We start from the raw sequence: 18607 nt of genomic DNA, 5'->3' as shown, positions 1-18607 counted from the left end.
TTCTCTCCACCCCGCCACATCTCACCCTTCGCGGCAGGAGGTAGTCCTGGGAGCTGTGGGTGGAGGCTGGGGATGGAGGGCACCTGGCTGCTCGGGGGGAGCGTAGGCAGAAAGACAGGAGCCGGCGGAACCCGGGGCACCCACACTGCCCTTGAGTGGCGGGCCTCAGGCTCGTAGAAACTGCCAGCCTGGCTTGAGGTCAGTGAGGTGGACATTTGCCTGCACAGTAGGGTTCAGGGTGAGTTGCAAAAGGTTGAGGAAGACCAGGGTCAAACTAAAATGTGATTTGTAGCCTTGATTTGATAAAAGCAGTACTGGGGTGGACAGACTAATGGCCCCCAAGTTGTCCACGTCTTAATCTCCGGAGCTTGTCTGTTACTTTCCATGACCAAAGGGGCTTTACAGATGGGATGGAATTAAGACCCTTCAGAGGGAAGATTATCTTACTGGGCCCATTATAAACACAAGGGTCCTTGTAAGAGGGAGGCAAGAGGAGCAGAGCCAGAGGGATTTGAAGATGCTGGACTGTTAACTTGGAAGTTGGAGGAAGAGCCCGTGAGTCAAGGACTGCGGGCAGCTTTTGAAGCTGGAAAAGGCAAGGGAATGGATTTACCCCTAGAGCCCCCGGAGGGAGTGCGGCCCTGCCGGCTGACACCTTGGTTCCAGCCCAGTGAAACCCATTTTGGACTTCCCACCCACACAGCTATAAGACAGTAAATGTGTGTTGTTTTTAAGCCACTAAATGGGCGGTGATTTGTTAGGGCAGCAATAGGAAACGAATACAGGCACCAGCTTCTTCTGAGGTATTGATTGCTTTTAAAAGCTTACTTTAGAAACTTCATCTGTAATTCCTGTTGTTATAATTTGGTATATCGAGCTATTATCCAGCAACGTTTAAATAAGGATGTGTGTTTTTCTAAAGGGAGTAAAATCGTGCTTATTTCAGCCTTAGTTAAAGCTCGTTGAAAGATGTGTGCCTCTCGGAGGACCCCAGCTGCGGCCATACCCCGCCTGTTGGTGGCACAGCCTTCACTTGAGACACACGTCCGGGGAGAACAGAGCACGCAGGGCGCCTGCAGCCGCAAAACGCCGAAGCTGGAAGGGAAGCGATGGTCACACCCGACGTGAGGCTCTGCCCAACGGACTGGCGGGCCCGTGGATACCCCACGCTGTCATTTTTTGCAAGATCACCGGATGCCCCTCCGTATTTCAGTATCATCCGAATTATGAATTATGTGTCTGTGTGTTTTCCAATGGGTGGCTACAGATGAAACTCACCGCTCCCGTCCTCCGCATTGGAAGGAAAGACAAGCTCTGAAAAATAAAAAAAATCGCTTGCAGCCGGAGGGTGCTGAGCGAGGTCGGCACCCAGGAACGCACACGCACCCTGGCGACAAACCCGCACGGCGCCTGGGAGGAGGCGAGCCCTCCCCTCCATCGCCACCGAGCTGCCTGCTGGCCGCCGTTGCTATGGAAACTGGCAGAGACAAAAGGCCACAGAAATGAAGGCATCAGATGACATCTGAGGATTAAAAAACAAAATCAGATAGGTTTCTCTTTCCTCCTCTCCCCGCGTTGCCGCATTAACCTATTGTATGCTCAGGAAGTGGTTAGGAAGGCCCGAGGCGTGGGGCAGGCAGTGCGCAGAAGGAAAGGGGCAGAGCTTTGCCTTCTGTCTTGTCGTTTGTCTTAGCTGCATCATCTAATGAAGGGTTTTCTCTTTAATTGCTCATCCCCTTTCTTCTCCCCAAAAAGAAAAGACTCTCCCCAGAAGTCTGAAGGTAGCGAGCAGATCTGTCCTTTCCCTCTAGGGAAGGAAATGAGACTAGTTGTGCTCACAGTGAGGAAGGCCTTTCTCACCGGTGCCCACCTGCCTTCTGACTGAGGTGTTTTTATCTCTAGAGGCCTGGGAGTGGCCGCGGGCAGGGACGAGAGGCGGGCAGGATGACCGCCGGGGTCCCTGCCAACTCTCCTATCTGGTGACTCAGTGGTTAATTCTTTCAGTCATTTGACTTAGGGGAGATGGGATTGAATTTCACATGCATCTCCTTTTTTATTTAGAAAGCATGTATATATATATATATATATATATATATATATATGTATATATGTGTGTATATGTGTGTGTGCATATATGTATATGTGTATATATATATATGTGAGGCAGAAAGAATCAAGAACCATATGATTCCACTCATATGTGGGATATAAAACTGAAAGCAACAAACAAACAGAACAAACAAACAAAAACTCACAGACACAGGCTGGTGGTTACCAGAGGGAAGGAGATGAGGGGTAATAAGGGGTAAAGGGGGTCAAATATATGGTGACGGAAGAAGACCTGACTTTGGGCGGTGGGCACACAATGCATGATACAGATGATGTATCATAGAAATGCGCACTTGAAACCTGTATAATCTTATTAACAATGTCACCCCAGTAAATTTAATAATGAGTTAATTAATTCATTAATTTAAAAATCACAACAGCATGGACTGTGTGTGTATATATATATGTATATACATATATGTACACACACACACACACACTTATATGCAAAGCTCCTGTCCCAAGAAGCTCCAGAAATCCCCCAATGCTTTTTCCCAGCCCCATCCCACCATGATTTGGGCAGTTTCCCACATTTTGGGGTTCCAGTGACCTTTTCCCACTTCAGAAATTAGTCTTGACTTTTCCAACATCTTCTAGTAGAAATGTATGAATTGCATAAAAAATATGACTTAAAAAACAAAACAGTGGTTGAATAGAAGGAATAATAGATTTTTTTTGGTGTCATTGGTTCCAAGTTTCCTGCTGTTGGGCGAGTGAATCATTAAGCCAGTATTTCTCCAACTGTTACTGCAGTCAGTGAGGTGTGAAAACGCTTTGATCGATCTCATGTTGCACAGTCTCCAGTTTCTCTCGGCTTGATTGAGTCTTCTGGTCACCTTGGTAGGCTCTTGGTGCCATGAGGTTTCTGTTATGCACACTCTAGCCTGTCTTCATTTTGTCTGTCCTTGCTCATGTCTAGTCGCTCCCCTGCAACACATCTTCTGCCACTGGTTGTCTAACCTCAGCTGCACCAGAGTCACCTAGGAGGCTCGTTAAAACACGAGTAGACCTTGAGACTATCACGCTGAGTGAAATAAGTGAGGCAGAAAGAATCAAGAACCATATGATTCCACTCATATGTGGGATATAAAACTGAAAGCAACAAACAAACAGAACAAACAAACAAAAACAGACACAGGCAACAGTTTGGTGGTTACCAGAGGGAAGGAGATGAGGGGTAGTAAGGGGTAAAGGGGGTCAAATATATGGTGACGGAGAAGACCTGACTTTGGGTGGTGGGCACACAATGCATGATACAGATGATGTATCACAGAAATGCGCACTTGAAACCTGTATAATCTTATTAACCAATGTCACCCCAGTAAATTTAATAATAAGTTAATTCATTAATTCATTAAAAAATCATAGCAGCATGGATTGCTGGGCCCACACCCAGGGTTTCTGATTCAGTGGGTCTGGGATGAGGCCTGAGAATGTGTCTCTAACGAGTTCTCAGGTGCTGCTGGTGCTGCTGGCCCAGGGACCATACTTTGAGAACCACTGCCCTGCACTCTACTCACATCACTGGGCCCTGTAAGCCCGTAAGGAGCCTGATCCATCCCTGTCCCACTGACACCTTGCATTGCCTCCGACAAGGCCACGAACATTAAATGCGCATTATGCCGCACTGGACACTCGAAGCGAGACATCTCTGTGTCCTTAGACTCATCCCTGGATCCTGACTGTGAGTTTCCAAAGCCAGATGCCCCTGAGAGAGGCCCGGCTGGCACTCCCCAAATCCAGTTCTGGCCTATTGTTGGACTCATTTGCAAGCATAGACGCTAAGGCCAGATTGGTGCCCAGGCTGCTGACCTTCGCGCAGCTGCCCAGCTCTGAATCAGGCTTAATACCCGCGCAGCTGTGGCGGGAAGCTGCCTTCAGCCTCTGGGCTCCTGCTTGTTATTTGGAGGCAACTGTGCGGCTGGCTGCCCAGGCTCCTGGGCGCCTGTCACACCCAGATGCCCATGATCTTGGCCTGTGATTCCCAAACCTGCTTGGAAGCGGAGTGAAACTACATATTCATACTGCAGAGGACAAGATAGTTTGAATATGAATTTGAAATACAGAGCATATTGGCTCCTCACTGTATGCTGATCTACAATTCTGTTCTCTGGTGTTAATATGTAGTTGAGCCCTGGCCAGTTTGGCTCAGTGGTTAGAGCATCAGCCTGCGGACTGAAGGGTCCCAGGTTCAATTCTGGCCAAGGGCATGCACCTGGGTTGCAGGCTTGATCCCTGGCCCTGGTTGGGGCACATGAGGGAGGCAACCAATCAATGTGTCTCTCTCACATCTATGTTTCTCTCTCTCTCTCTCTCTCTCTCTCCCCCTCTCTCTCCTTTTTACTCTCTCTGAAAAGCAATGGAAAAAATATCCTCGAGTGAGGATTAAAAATATATATATATGTAGTTGACATCACCTAATAGTGACCATATCAGCAGCAGCACTGAATATGGGTTATCTTGTATAATCTGTGCTGTAAAGTTCTGAGTTCCATTTCACAGACCGGGACACTGAGGGTTAGAGCAGTTGAGTAACTCCCCTGTGGTCACAGAGTTGGAGGTGCTGGTCCTGACCTCTGAGCCCCTGGTCCTGTGGCCCTTCCATCACTAAACTAACTTCCTTCCTTCCTTCCTTCCTTCCTTCCTTCCTTCCTTCCTTCCTTCCTTCCTTCCTTCCTTCCTTCCTTCCTTCCTTCCTCCCTCCCTCCCTCCCTCCCTCCCTCCCTCCCTCCCTCCCTCCCTCCCTTCCTTCTTCTTATTTGCCAAGTACCTCTTAGAAGGAAGGCCAATGTATAAAACCAATAAAGATGGACCCAGAGGGCCCAGCACCCCAGCCTCTCGGCCCCTAGAGATTCACAGATTGATTTGAAAACCATCGGGGAATATAAAGATTTCAGAATTTTGGGACCATGACTGTGCCAGTAGCTGGCTCTGAGACCTGGAGCCAGTCAGCAAACTCTGCAGTGTTCTTGGCTCTAAAGTTACAAAGATGGACGAGGCCCCCACCACATCTCTCATTATGACTCTGATTGATTAATGAACTTGAACTAATGGCTAACAAAATCTAGTAAAGAAATAGGCTCCACTTTTATGAAGAGATTAAAGCTAGTCATAATTAGCACATTGCATACAAATATGTTATGAAAAACAGCCTGGAAAGAAATTATGTCCTGTAAAGGGTTCCAGATGCACTCTCATTCTGGTTAGTACTTTTCCTTGGATCCCCTCCCCACCCTGTTTCTATTTATAGATAGAAGGCAGCTACATTTCAACCTAACCTGGTCAAGTTGCCACAAATTCATTATCAATAGGACCCAAATTAACAATAGGTTTTTTTGCCCGGCCGATGTGGCTCAGCGGTTGAGCGTCGACCTAGGATCCAGGCGACCAGGGTTCGATTCCCGGTCAGGGCACATGCCCGGGTTGCGGGCTACAGCGATCAATGACTCTCTCATCATTGATGTTTCTAGCTCTCTCTCTCCCTCTCCTTTCCTCTCTCTGAAATCAATAAAGATACATTTTAAAAAAACAACAACAAAAACAAAAAAACCCCAATAGGTTTTTTATCAGAATTGCCACATTTATAAATGCATTTAGAGAGGAAATTGATAATTCTGTAGTAAAATCTTTAAGCCCCAATAAAACGATTTGGGATTGGTAGTAAAGATTTTTTGGAGAGATTCTGGAGAGGTAGGATGCCGCCTTTCACCTTAATTTTGTGTTCTGTCCTCAGTATTATAGTTGTTGGTCTCTTTTCTTGCCAAGATATAGTGAAGCTGATGCAGTTTCGGTGACTGACAGTTATCTCAGCTCACGAGTTGTGGTTTGGTGTATAGGTGGTTAGTGTTTCATAGAAAATGCAAAAGGAGATTTGATGTGGCCAGGAACTTAATATTTATCTTGCAAAGAAAAGAAAAAGTTGAAGAGGTTTGGTTTAATTAATTACCAAATCAAACTATAAATGATTACTTAGAATATGTTTATTGATTGTTTTCTATTAACCACCACTTTTAACCCTAGGTGGGCACTTTTCAACTTTAAGAGTTGTTAACCAAACGAGACCTGTACTTTGGGCCTCCTGCCACCGGGGGTGGCAGAGGAAACTCACTTTGTTTCATGGCCTGTGGTTCCAGCTCCTACCTATGAAATTTTTATTCATTTATTAGTGAAAAGGAACTCTTCACCAAAATAGATGATGTGGAAAACAATAAATCATGCTATAGAAAATCAAGCAGAGAAACACTAAGAAATAAAGACCTAGGTATCATTTGGCATCTTTTTCAAGAGTTCTTGGGTGTTATACATCTACCATGGTGTTATCACCATCCGTCCTTCTTTCCTGTGTTATGTACAGTGTCACCTGAAAGATCAGTTCCTCTTAAGACAGTATCCACCTCCCGGACTTGACTCACAGCGTTGTGTCAGGCGCCTGGTTTATTAGCAGCTTGTGCGGAGGAATAATGTATCATCATCTGTGTTTCCTCGCAGTCCTCACTCCAGCCACCCAGAGGTAGGCTCTGGTATCTCTGTGTGTGTGTGTGTGTACACACACACACACACACACACACACACACACACAAAAAAAAAAAACAACAAAAAACTAGAATTACCTTTTTTTCCTATTAGGAAGTAAAGGAGAGAGAGGTGTCTTGTGCCCCATAAGGGATCTTCTAGACCAGGCTCTACCTAGGTTTTCCATGCAACTTAAACATAGTGTGACCCTGGCTGGGTCACTCAGAGCGTCGTCCCAATAGGCCAAGGTTGCAGGTTTGATACCCAGTCAGGGCACATACAAGAATGAACCAATGAATGCATAAACAGGTGCAACATCAAATCAGTGTTTCTCTCTCTCTCTCTCCCTTCCTCTCTAAAATCAATGAAAAAAGTTAAAAACAAGGGGAATAATTTCTTTTAACTGTTAAAAATCATAATAAAAATAAGCATAGCGTGGAAGAGTCATGACATTGTGTAGATTCTAAAGTTAGGGTGTAAGGTGAGGATTCCTCCCTTGGAAATGCTGTCATGTTGGAGATCAGCATTTAGTTTCTCAGGGCCCCCAGCAGAGTCTGATTTTCCTTCCACATGGGAAGAGACCACTGTTAGTTAGTGGAAAGCAGATGACACACCTGGTTTCTGTTGAGGAGCCACTTGTGCAAAAATACTTATCACTAAGGACCAGCCTCACGCTCCATGCAGCAAGAGGCTCCTGTCTGAGCGCCGTGGAGACGGGATGCCTCTGGGCCAGCAGGTTTCTGCTCTTCAACCAGCTCGCCGCTGTCTGCACTTTGCATGGAGCCTGGGTGCATGCACCAGGTCAACGCGCCCTGTCTCTCTTACTCTCCACCTTTCCTCCTCTCCTCTGCCTTCTCTGTCGGCCCCATCCCTGCCCACCTCCCCTCACCCCTTCCTGACCGCCCACCCCTGGCTGCACCCGCCCTGCCCACAATGAATCCTGTGTATAATGAACGCAAGCTGGGGACAAACTGCCCCGACGGTCTTGCTTTGTCGCAGTAGTTGCCTAGGAAAGGTGATTTCACAAGCAGCCTCTGTCATAAAACCTTTCAAAATTTAATTTCCAAAGGTCTGCTGCTAATCAGCACGGAGAAGGAAAGAATTTTAAAAGATCTTGTCACATTTAGCAACAAGCTACATATTCTACGGCTTCCTACAGAGATTTTTATGAGCCAGGTGTTTTCATTTTCTTTCATTTTTGTCTTAGCTGAAGTCTTGGCTTTTGCCACAGTGGGTGTGTGTTTTTTTTCTTGTTGTTGTTTATTTGTTTCTAAACTTTGCAGGTGTTTTGTTTTACACGTACATCAGCTGGCATTGTACCTTGTACTTTAGAGGCTGCTGGGCGAGGCTGGGAAGGAATCACATTCTGACCGAGGAGTCACGTAGTAGAAGAAAGACTGATTTCTGGAAGAGAGAGACCATCCCTGGGCCATCTTGACAAATCGTCATTTAGGGAGAAAGCAGCCCGAAATTAGTTAATCTAATTTAGACTGTGAGAAAAATGCAGCCATTTCAGAAAGACTGTGGATAATTTCAGGCTGAAAGCAAATTTTAACAGACAAGCCTACCTCCAGCCTTGTTAAGGTAATGAAACCTAACCAGGCTGCAAAGAAATCAGAATATGAGTTTGAAATGGACCTGTGAAGAAAAGGGGCAATTTCAGATAATGTGTCTTTTACTCCAGGTGGAAGGCTGATTTTGTCTGAAAAGGAATAGCTTTACCCTAATTGAGATACTGAAAGCTTAACTAGGTTACAAAGCCATCGGCGCATGAGCGGAGAGAACCAAGGAACCTGTCAGTCCTGTTAAGAGAGTGACAGGCGGAGTTCATGGCAGGGTTCCAGGGGCAGGGTACCGTTGATTGACAGACCACGGTACGTTCCCACATGACTGACACATGGGCAAAGGGAAGAGATCTACACATAATAGTTTGAATATATTTTGTAATTTTCCCATCAGACTCTTCTTATTCAATTTATTTCACAGTTAACTGATGTTATTGGCTCATAAACAATTTAGCTTTTATTTATAAACCGTATGTGTTCTATGTTTTTTAGGTGTTCTGTTTCTGATTTATATTCTCTTTGTATTTAGCTTGCTCAAATTTTAGATTGCCAAAAATATTATACGTTTTTAAATATCAATTACTCCTGGGGCCTGTTTTAACTTCTCTTTGGTGAACCTACACTCTCTGGATAGAACAAATGACGGGTGGATCATCCTAGAACAGACATCTTGCAGGAGCAGCTAGATGGGAAAGGGACCCAGACACTTATTAGATCAAGCTCCAGAAAAACTGAGATGGGTAGGGTCACTCAGACAGTCAGCACATTCTCTGTTGAGCTCTTGCAGTGTTCTGGGCACTGTGTGAGGTTCTTGGGTTGTGACAGTGAGCAAAACAAAGATTCCTGCCCTGGTGGAGCTTACGTTCCAGTGATAGGAGACAGATAAGCAGTAAAACAAGCAGGTCAGTTATCTGACAGGTAAGAAGGCGCTTGTTGCTGTGGAACAGAGGGAAATAAAGCCAGCAGCGAGTAAGCAGACCCGTGGGAGGATGGGGCAGAGGGTGCTTCCAAGCTTTCCTGGTGGTCCTGGGTTCCTCCGATTCAGAGAGCCCTGAGGGGGAATTCATCTACCAGCCCATCTACCCATCCATTCATCTATCAGCCTATTCATCTATCACCCATTCATCTACCCATTCATCTATCAACCTATTCGTTCAATCCATCCACCCACCCCTCCATCCATCCATCTATCCATCTATCCACCCACCGACCTATCCATGCACCTATCCACCCATCTGTCTATCTATCCATCCATCCATGCATCCATCCATCCATCCATGCGTCCATCCATCCATGTATCCATCCATGCATCCATGCATCCATCCATGCATCCATGCATGCATCCATCCATCCATGCATCCATCCATCCATGCATCCATCCATCCATGCATCCATCCATCCATCCATCCATCCATCCATCCATCCATCCATCCATCCATCCATCCATCCAGTGAGATCTATTGAGTGCCCGGCACTCTACTGGGCTTGAAGATACAGAGATGAATAAGACATGGTTCCTACCTTCAAGATGTCACAACAGCCTGGCCGGGTGTGGCTCAGTGGTTGAGCATCGACCTAGGATCCAGGAGATTGAGGTTCGGTTCCCGGTCGGGGTGCATGCCCGGGTTGCGGGCTCGATAACCAATGACTCTCTCATCATTGATGTTTCTGTCTTTGCCTCTCCTTTCCTCTCTCTGAAATCAATAAAGATATATTTAAAAAAAAAAAAAAAAAGAGCCTTTAAAATAAAAAGATGTCACAACCACAAAAAGACCTAGACAAGGAAAGCAGCGATTGCACAGCAGCACTGTGCCTCTCAGAGTCCCTTTGCTCAAATGCTCCTTCATCAGTAAGGCCTTCATGATCCATCCCAACTGAAAAGCCTCCCCAGTGCCTTTCTGTGTCCTGGCCATGCTGTGTTCTACTTTGTGGCACACGTCGCTCCTGCATTATTACATATTTGTATGTATTTTACTCTCCCCCACTAGGATGTAAGCTCCGGGAGAAGGGACTTCGTTTTGTTCGTTGCTGTATCCTGATTGCCCAAAATGCCTGGTACATAGAAGATGCTTAATCCATTTGTTGAATGAATGAACAAACTGAGGGATATATTAAATATGGAGTTGCTGACCTTTTATCTCCTAACATAGTAGTGAGCAGACAAAGCAATATTAATATAGGATCCCCTGGGAACAGTGTAAGGGCCAGGATTAAAATAATGTTATTATTACACAAGAAAATGTAATGTTTTTACCAGATTAATTAAAAAAATTTTAAATTATGAAACATTTCAGACAGAAAAGTGTATAAAATATCCATATACACCTTTTACATGGGTTTTTGTTTTATTTTTCTTATACATACACAACACACACACACATCTCCCTGGAGCTTTTATAGTGCTTGAGTCCCAAGGCTCAAAATAGCAGCACTTAGTAAACAAGCAGCCCCTGATTATTTGAACACTGTAAGATTTTATGCATTACTCAGTGACTCTCCCCCACCTCCAGCAGCGGTGGACCATACCTGGGTACCCCTGCAACATATGACCTACATACCCACTGCCATCCTTTTGTGTAAATCTTACTGTCTTGTGGGTGATGGATGGAGTGGCACGCAGTAGGGAGTGGTGTCAGCAGTGTGACAGCCGGGTCTCTTATCTCTGGAATACCAATTTCCTTCAAAGCAGAGAGCTAAGGAAGAGTGTCTTACATTTTTCTTTTACAAAGCGAGTCTATTCTTAGCTTTTGCTACAAATAACCCCCGAAGTCTAGTGGCTTAGAGCGACAATTACTTATTTAACTCACACATTTCTGATTGGAGATCGCTCGTGCATCTGCAGTCAGCTGAGGCCGGCTGAGGGCCACCTGGTCCAGAGAGACCTCCCTCCGCTGGATTGGCTGGTCCAGAATGGCCTCGGCGGGAGTGGCTGGTGTCCGTTGCACGGGGTCTCCCATCTTCAAGCAGGCCCGTGCAGGCTGGGCGGGGTTCCAAGCAGGCGCAGCACTGTGCCAGGCACACGGGGACAAATAGAGTCACTGTGGCTGCATTCTGTTGCTGGAAATAAGTCACAAGTTCAGCCCACATTGAAGGCATGGGGAAGCAGGTTCCACCCTTGATAGAAGGAGCTTCAGAGTCGCATTTAAAGGAATGTGGGTACAGGAAAGGAGAAGAGAATGATTGTGGCCGTTTTTGCAATGGAGCTGCCCAAAGTTCATCATTTCGCCATTCCGCTCAATCCAAAGGTCGCGTTGACTCTTCCTTCTCATGTCATTTTTTTGGTAATCTGGAAACTATCCTAATGTCATGCCCTTCTGAGCACCCCCTAACTTCAGATCCCTGAACCAGGGATTCCTAGATGGGAAACAAGTAACTAGCTGGTGTGCCCCACCTTCTCAGCGCTGCTGCAGAGGGAAGTGAGAAAGAAACCTGGGGACGGTGTGGTTTCGTAGAAGTTTCTGGAGCATCTCAAATGTGCCAGGCTCGCTCTGAGACAAGAGAGAACCAAAGATGAATATGGCGTGACCTCTGTCCTTGAGGCAGTCGCCATTGTTTTTAAATTATTTAGCATCAGTTCAGGTAGCTCGCCTTCCCTCACCCCTCTATTCAAACACAGCATCAGGCGGGTTTTACTTTTCCACATTCCCTGGAAGCATCCCTTCCTCCACCTCCTGGATTCCTCCCTCTTCACCTGTTGCCATGACTACAACACAGCCTTCTCGCTGGTCTCCCCGCCTCAATTCTTCCTTCTCTGCCCAACTATTGGCTGAGACCACATTGCTGCCAGAATGTCCCTCTGGACACGTACGTTGGGTCATGTCACTCCCTTGTGAAGATTCCTCCACGGTCCCTCCCTAGTCTAAGGGCTCACAGCTGAAGATCTTACCATTCAATGCAAGGCCCTTCTGGAGCTGGCATCCCCTGCACCCCACCATCTCTCCAGGTTCATCTCACATTGTATTCTTTTTTTTTTTTAATATATCTTTTTATTGATTTCAGAGAGAGGAAGGAAGAGGGAGAGAGAGAGAAACATCAATGATGAGAGAGTCATTGATCGGCTGCCTCCTGCACGCCCCCAACTGGGGATCAAGCCTGCAACCCGGGCCTGTGCCCTGACCGGGAATCGAACCACGATCTCCTGGATCCTAGGCCGACGCTCAGCCACTGAGCCCCGCTCGTCTGCATAAAGACTGTCTTTCTCTGAAGGCAGGTTATTCTCAAAAGTACACCCGCATTGTTGAGAAGCTGTATCTGAGACTCAGACATACGCTATTGCTGCTGTCTCTGGGGCTTCGGACTCCCATTGCTCCTTCAGGTGGGAGCCCTGTTCGCCTCCCCCATTTTCTCTTCTCATTAATAGCATTTTGTTCATTAGCTGAAACTGCTTTAAGACAGCACCCCACTCTTTTCAGCCTTCTTCCTCCAGCAACTAGCACTTAATAGATATTTATTCAATGAGCAAAATCAAACCAGAAAAAAAAAGTGGAAAATAATGTTTTTTTAATCACACTGTTGGACAGACAGCAAGGTAGCATATATTGATGCCAGAAGATGCTTTTGACCTTGAGGAAGGCTCCTCCCCTCTTTGAAGTCTCAGTTTCCTCATTCGCGGAACGAGAATAAACCTACTCTTTACCTCGTAGTGTTAGGAGGACCAGAGGAGAACAGGACGGGTGGGCCTCTAAGTATTTGCAAAGCAAACCTGAGAACTGGCACTCGTCCCTAGAGCTGGCTTCAAGGAGCCTGGGGTCTCCCCCTCCGCCTTGCCCCACAGCTCAGGGCCTGGTAGGCAGTAGCAATATATACGCTTCGAGTATTCACACACGTTATGCTTTGTTTGAGTTTCATCTAGCCTTCTAAATCCTGTAGTTTTTTGTTTGCTTATTTTAGAATAAGCTGCCCTCAGAGAACATGAAAGAATTTATGGTATCAGCAGAAATGTCCCTGAGTTTCTCTCTCTTCTTTTCATCTCTTCGGGACTCGGCGTCTTCTCCCTTCTCCACCACTTCTGTGAGCTGATCTTGAATATCCTTACAGGTCTAAGAGTCTAGTTCTATTTAAGCTGAATTTTTTTTTTTTTTTTTACCCTTTGATGTGTTTTGGATTTTTTTGTTTTGCTTTTAAGGAACAAAATTATTCACGTCGATGAGAGGAAAAAAAAGTAGTAAAGGCAGCCAGACGGAGTAAACAGCTTCCTCAACCAGGCTCTGCTGCTGCGACGAGCGGTGCGGGTAGGATGAAGGACTGTCCCTCGGGAAGACAGAGCGCGCCAGGGCGAACAGTGGTCATTTATCAGGCCCGTCTCCGGTTTTATTGGAGGGAATCAAATGTTCTTACTAATATTGTCGGGGCTTTGGCTGCTGTTCAGACTCAGTGACTAACTCGGGAAATAAAGGGAGTCAGAGAGATGGAAAATCTGAGGGCAAAAACGGGACCGTGGACAGACAGACTTCCCTCCTGCCAGGTAGCCTCGAAGAAGCATTGGGGCCCCCAAGGGCCCCTGAGAATCTCCTCATCAGTCATTCATCTCACATGGATTGAGGGAGATCCAAAACAGGTGAAGACCCTTGATTCTCTGAGGAGAGAAAGAAGCGATAATAACCTTTTAATTTTCGGGTGGGGTGGGTATGTGCTGGATTGGAAGGGCAGGGTGGGGCCAGGTAAACTCAGACAGTCTACACAGGGTTAGGTTCCAATGGAACCAAGGCGGTGGTGTGGACGCTGCATGGCCAAGCTGTCCAGGGTGCTGATTGGCCTTTGCATTCAGGTAACTTCTGTTCATTTATATTATTCTCAGTTTCTGCCTGAGAACTTGACTACTGTGAACCTTGCTACCCTTGACACTATGACCCAACCCCATACCTCCTTTCAGCTTCTTCTCTGGGCCCTAAAATCACACTCATATCTATCTGCTTCTCTGCAAATATGATATTTTGTGGTCCATTAAATACATCTTAAATCAATATTCGGAGCACACACTTTAGTGCTCAGTGCCTGAGACTGGGGTCTGTGGTGAAATACACATATGCAATTATTGTAGATTGTAATTTGTTTTAATCATGAGAAGAAGGAAAAAACTGATTCAGAACAAGGGTGGCATCTTAGAGAAGGAGAGAAATATGGTGATATTGGTTCAGAGCCACTGTCTCCAACTTTATCTTTTCCTACAAATGATGCCCTCAAATGAAGGTTCTATTGTCTTCCCTCGTGTCAACCTTAGAAGTCAGGTGCCTCCAGATCCCCTCTCTTAGAAGCCTGTTATGGCTGAAATGGACAAATTTCCTATTTCCAGCAGGTGCAACCTTCTAAAATAGTGAGGTATACACCTTTATAAGGCTTCTTGCAAAATTGCCCTTTCTGGGTACTCAGTCACTTCATGCATGTTTCTTATGCCTTTCCCTCCACCAGTCTTTATGTCCATGAACATGTGAAATGAGTTTGTTTATTTATATTATTCATTATGCCATCAACATTGGTCATATTCTTTCGCAGCCTTTGCTGTATGGCAGGGGCACTAAGCCTTGGGGTCCCAAACCCCCAAGGCTCCTGTGCGAGAAATCCGGGGGGGGGGGGATGTCATGAACCTGAATGGGAAAAATTGTGTACTTTTGCTTATTAACATCTAATTGAAATTTAGTATTTTCTTTCATTACAAATACCAGCGCTAGCCATCATGATGTTTTCATATCGTGTTATAATGGTTGTAGATATATAAAGTATAATTTATACACATCGCTAGTTTTGAAACTAGGGTGCTTCTTAGGACTGCCAGCAGCCCTTGCTACTTACTGGGTTAGTAAAGACACTTATATAGAACTACGTTACCAGTTTGTTTTTAAAAAATGTTGAAGACTAGATAGCATCGTAATTGGTTTTCTTAGTAATGTGGTGCAATCTGCTTTCTACGATTAAAAACATTGTCCGGAGAAGGCATTCACAGACTCACTAGGCCGCCAGAAGTGTCCACGGCACCAATAAGGCGAATCCCTGTTTCACTGATGAAAACGGCTTTTTGGAATTCTGTCTTCACACAGCAGCTTATATATCCTGGAAACTTTTTTAACTGCTCTTATCTGGAACTTCAGTTCTATTATATACTTCTTAAGGACAGAATTGAACATAGCACTTAAGAAACCTCAAATGTTAACCCTGGCTGGTGTGGCTCTGCTGGCCGGGGACCCCCAGTGCACTGAAGCTCTGCCGGTTTGATTCCCGGTCAGGCACATGCCTGGGGTTTGGGCTCCTTCCCCGGTAGGAGGCGCGCAGGAGGCAGCCGATCAATGTTTCTATCTCTCCCTCTTCCCTCCTCTCTCTCTCAAAATCAATAAAAATATTTTTTTAAAAAGAGAAACCAAAATGTTACAGTTTATGTAGAGGAAAGGTAATCCTTTATGCCCTATTTCAAATGTGCATTTTACTGACGTTGGTCATTAGCAGCACACTGAGCGGGTATCCTCGGAAGCCGTTCTCTTTTAACTGATGTTCAGTATTTCATTCCACGTGGGAAGGTTGGCTGATTTATATTGCTGTGGATTCGTGGCCTTATTACCTTCGTTAAGACACATTTTTTTTGGCCAGTTGCACAGGTTTGTAAGAGTTTCCCGTATCTTTTGCAGTAGCTTGACTCTCCTCTCCCCATACCAGTTTGGTGTTACCTGGGGAACCTATGTTCTTTCTCCTCAACATCATTTTTAAACATGCTAAATGGCGCTGGCCTGGTGCTTACCGTTTAGGGACCAGGACCTTCATATTATGCTTCTCTTCTCAGAGGCACTTTTCAAGTACTCTTTGTTCCCTAAACGGCCCTTTATATATGAACCACCAACCCTGCCCTCGTTCGTCAATCCCATTTCAAGCTCAATTAATAAATTAAAAAAGCATTAGGTGGGGAAACTTTTATTGACGACTAAGAAATCCTGTTTCTTCATCTATATTCCTACTTCTTTCTCAAAAAATTCTAACAAGTAGGCAGATGTACGTTTTCTCTTTTTTGAATCATGCTGCGTTCCCATCAATAGGGATTTTTAGACTTTATAATCACCTATTACAATTAACATTTTAATAAATATTAGATCTCAGGGAGATGGGGTTATTTCAGGTCATCAATGGATGTGGAATTGTATTTTCAAGCGCTTTATTAGTTAGCAAGTCATCAGATGGAATGGCCCCGATACTATTTGGGAGACTTTCATACAAAACCCAGGAATCTTGCACTAGTATTTTATGTGTGTCTTATCACTCAGTGTTTTATTGACATCTGTTTTCTTCTGGTCCTAGTGAGATGTTCTTATCAGCTCTGCCTCGGGGTATAGCCCACCTGCCCCCCTTGAGGCTGAGTCTTGCATAATTAACGCACTTGATGGTATTGTTGAAGGTTCCATGTTGAATTTCTCTTTACCACTTTCTTAGAGTAGCTGCCTTGCTTTTATCCAGCCTCTTAAACCCACCCTCTTCCAACCTGCATTCCAGTCTCTCCTAATTGATCCATTATCATTAACTCAATTGTTAGATTACTCTAATGGTAATGACTGTAAACTATTGTGATGATAACCTGCTCTCACAAGAGTTGCTCCAACGATTTGGCTCACAGTGGCTCCTATCCTCTTAGTTTACGCTCCACCAGCCATTTCTCTGGATCTGCCTTGGAGTGCTTATGAATAGGGGATGCGTTTTCAATAAGCCAATCTTTAGAATTGTTGGCCACCTATGTGAGGGGGCTACATACTTCGGCTGTTTTCACCCTTGAACTCCTTAAGAACTCTTGGGTGTGTGCTATCTTGTTCTGACAATTAACACGCTTATTTTTGCAGGCTTAGCTTGACCTATGTAACAGCCGCACGACCGTCCCTTTCCTGACTGAACCCGGGTTCCGTTCAGACAAAGATAAGGAGGGGAAGGTAGGCCCCTCGGACAGCCTCAGAGGGTGAGCCTTGATTGATCTGAGCCAGCCATGGTCGCCCCACTCTGCTCTGATAGGTCCCCCCTTTCCTGCTTCCCAAGCATCCAGGGGTGTCTGTGCACCTGTAAGACGAAGGGAGAACTCTTCTGGAAAGGATTCTGATTCCAAATAAGAGGCAAGATCCTCGCCAGGGCCTTTTCCCGCTGTGCCTCCTCCCCACCCAGCAGGCTGTCGTGAGCGGCGTCAGGCCTTCGGTGGCCGCAGCTGTCCTGGAAGCATGGTGAGCTGGCCAAGGGAACCTCGTGCTGGCCCAGCATCCAAACATTTTTGATCCATGACAACCTCTTCTTAATGTCTCCAGGACTCTGGGGCTGAGTATTTAGTGGATCATCTTTTTAGAGTTCCTTTAAAAAAAAAAATCATAATAGAGAATGTCTCCCTCAGGAATCGGGAAACAAAAGAAGGGATGGAGCAAGCTGTGTGGTTCCTACCCCTGGCCCGCTTCACCCTTAAAACACGCTGCCTGCCAACACCTGTAGGCCTCAGAGTTTGCACACCCAACTCGCTGCAGTGCAAGTCACAGGTGGAAACGTCTCCACGACACTTTCAGACGCGTCCTTCTTGGCAGAGGCGGGGTGAGGAGGTTGATAATTCTTACAAGGCTAAGCCTCTTCAGTGCACCGCAATGGCTAAATTAATTCAGCTTTTGAGACCCCTTTGCCGCAAGACAGCTAGTCTGACAAATGCCATTGCTAATTAGCGCGCGGAGTCGCGGGAGGGAGCTCGCTATCTGATGATCACAATAGGGCTTTTCAGTGGGCCTCGCAAATGAAGACGTGACGCGCGGTCTTAGACTGTCACCGAGGAATTCCTGGGTGTCAGTAGCCAGAGCTTTGCTTTCCTGTGCAGGAGGCCTTCCTGGGGCAAAAATCACTCGGCTCTGGTGCAAGGAAATAAACACAGGACACCGTAGTCACGCCAAGGTGGGCCTTTGTGGCTTTGAAATGTACGGAGCCTGAGCCTCGCTCATGCTTTAGAGTAAAATACTGTCCCCGTGGCACCAATAAAACTGCTGGCTTCCTCTTCGATTCCATCATAAGCCTGAAAGCCTAACACGTGTCTGATTTTTAAAGACCTGTTCATTAGCCAGATTATTAATTTGTTCACTAAAAGGAAAGAGCTCCATGGTACGGGGAGGCCTAGAGAATTTTACGATCGGAGTGTGAGGTCTAAGAAAGCGTCAGCACCCAGGGACATGGACAGTTGTTTCTCGGGATCCGGGAGCGCTCTGCCGGGCCTTCGGTCCTCTGAGGCAGCGTGGTCACTCCGCTGACATTCCCGAGGCAGGACTGGCCTAGGGCCTGGCTTCTGGACGTCCATGAGTAACTGGCAAAGCATTCGTGAGTTTCCCACCTGTGCTGGGCAGGGATGTAATGCATTGGAGAAGTGGGTCATGTCCCTACTCTGTACTTGTCCCTCCTAGAGCCCCTGACAAATGCTCAGGACATTTTTTTTTGGAACA

General features: G+C 46.0%; 1 protein-coding gene across 1 annotated transcript in view; it reads left to right on the top strand.

The window, feature by feature from the left end:
- Window positions 1–18607, top strand: part of TMEM178B (transmembrane protein 178B) — a 305957-nt gene that overhangs the window by 207146 nt on the left and 80204 nt on the right. The gene's annotated exons all lie outside the window — the stretch shown is intronic.

Source organism: Miniopterus natalensis, chromosome 10 (assembly GCF_054644295.1).
Source record: "Miniopterus natalensis isolate mMinNat1 chromosome 10, mMinNat1.hap1, whole genome shotgun sequence".
Lineage (NCBI taxonomy): Eukaryota > Metazoa > Chordata > Mammalia > Chiroptera > Miniopteridae > Miniopterus > Miniopterus natalensis.
This window is presented reverse-complemented; position numbering and strand designations above follow the sequence as displayed.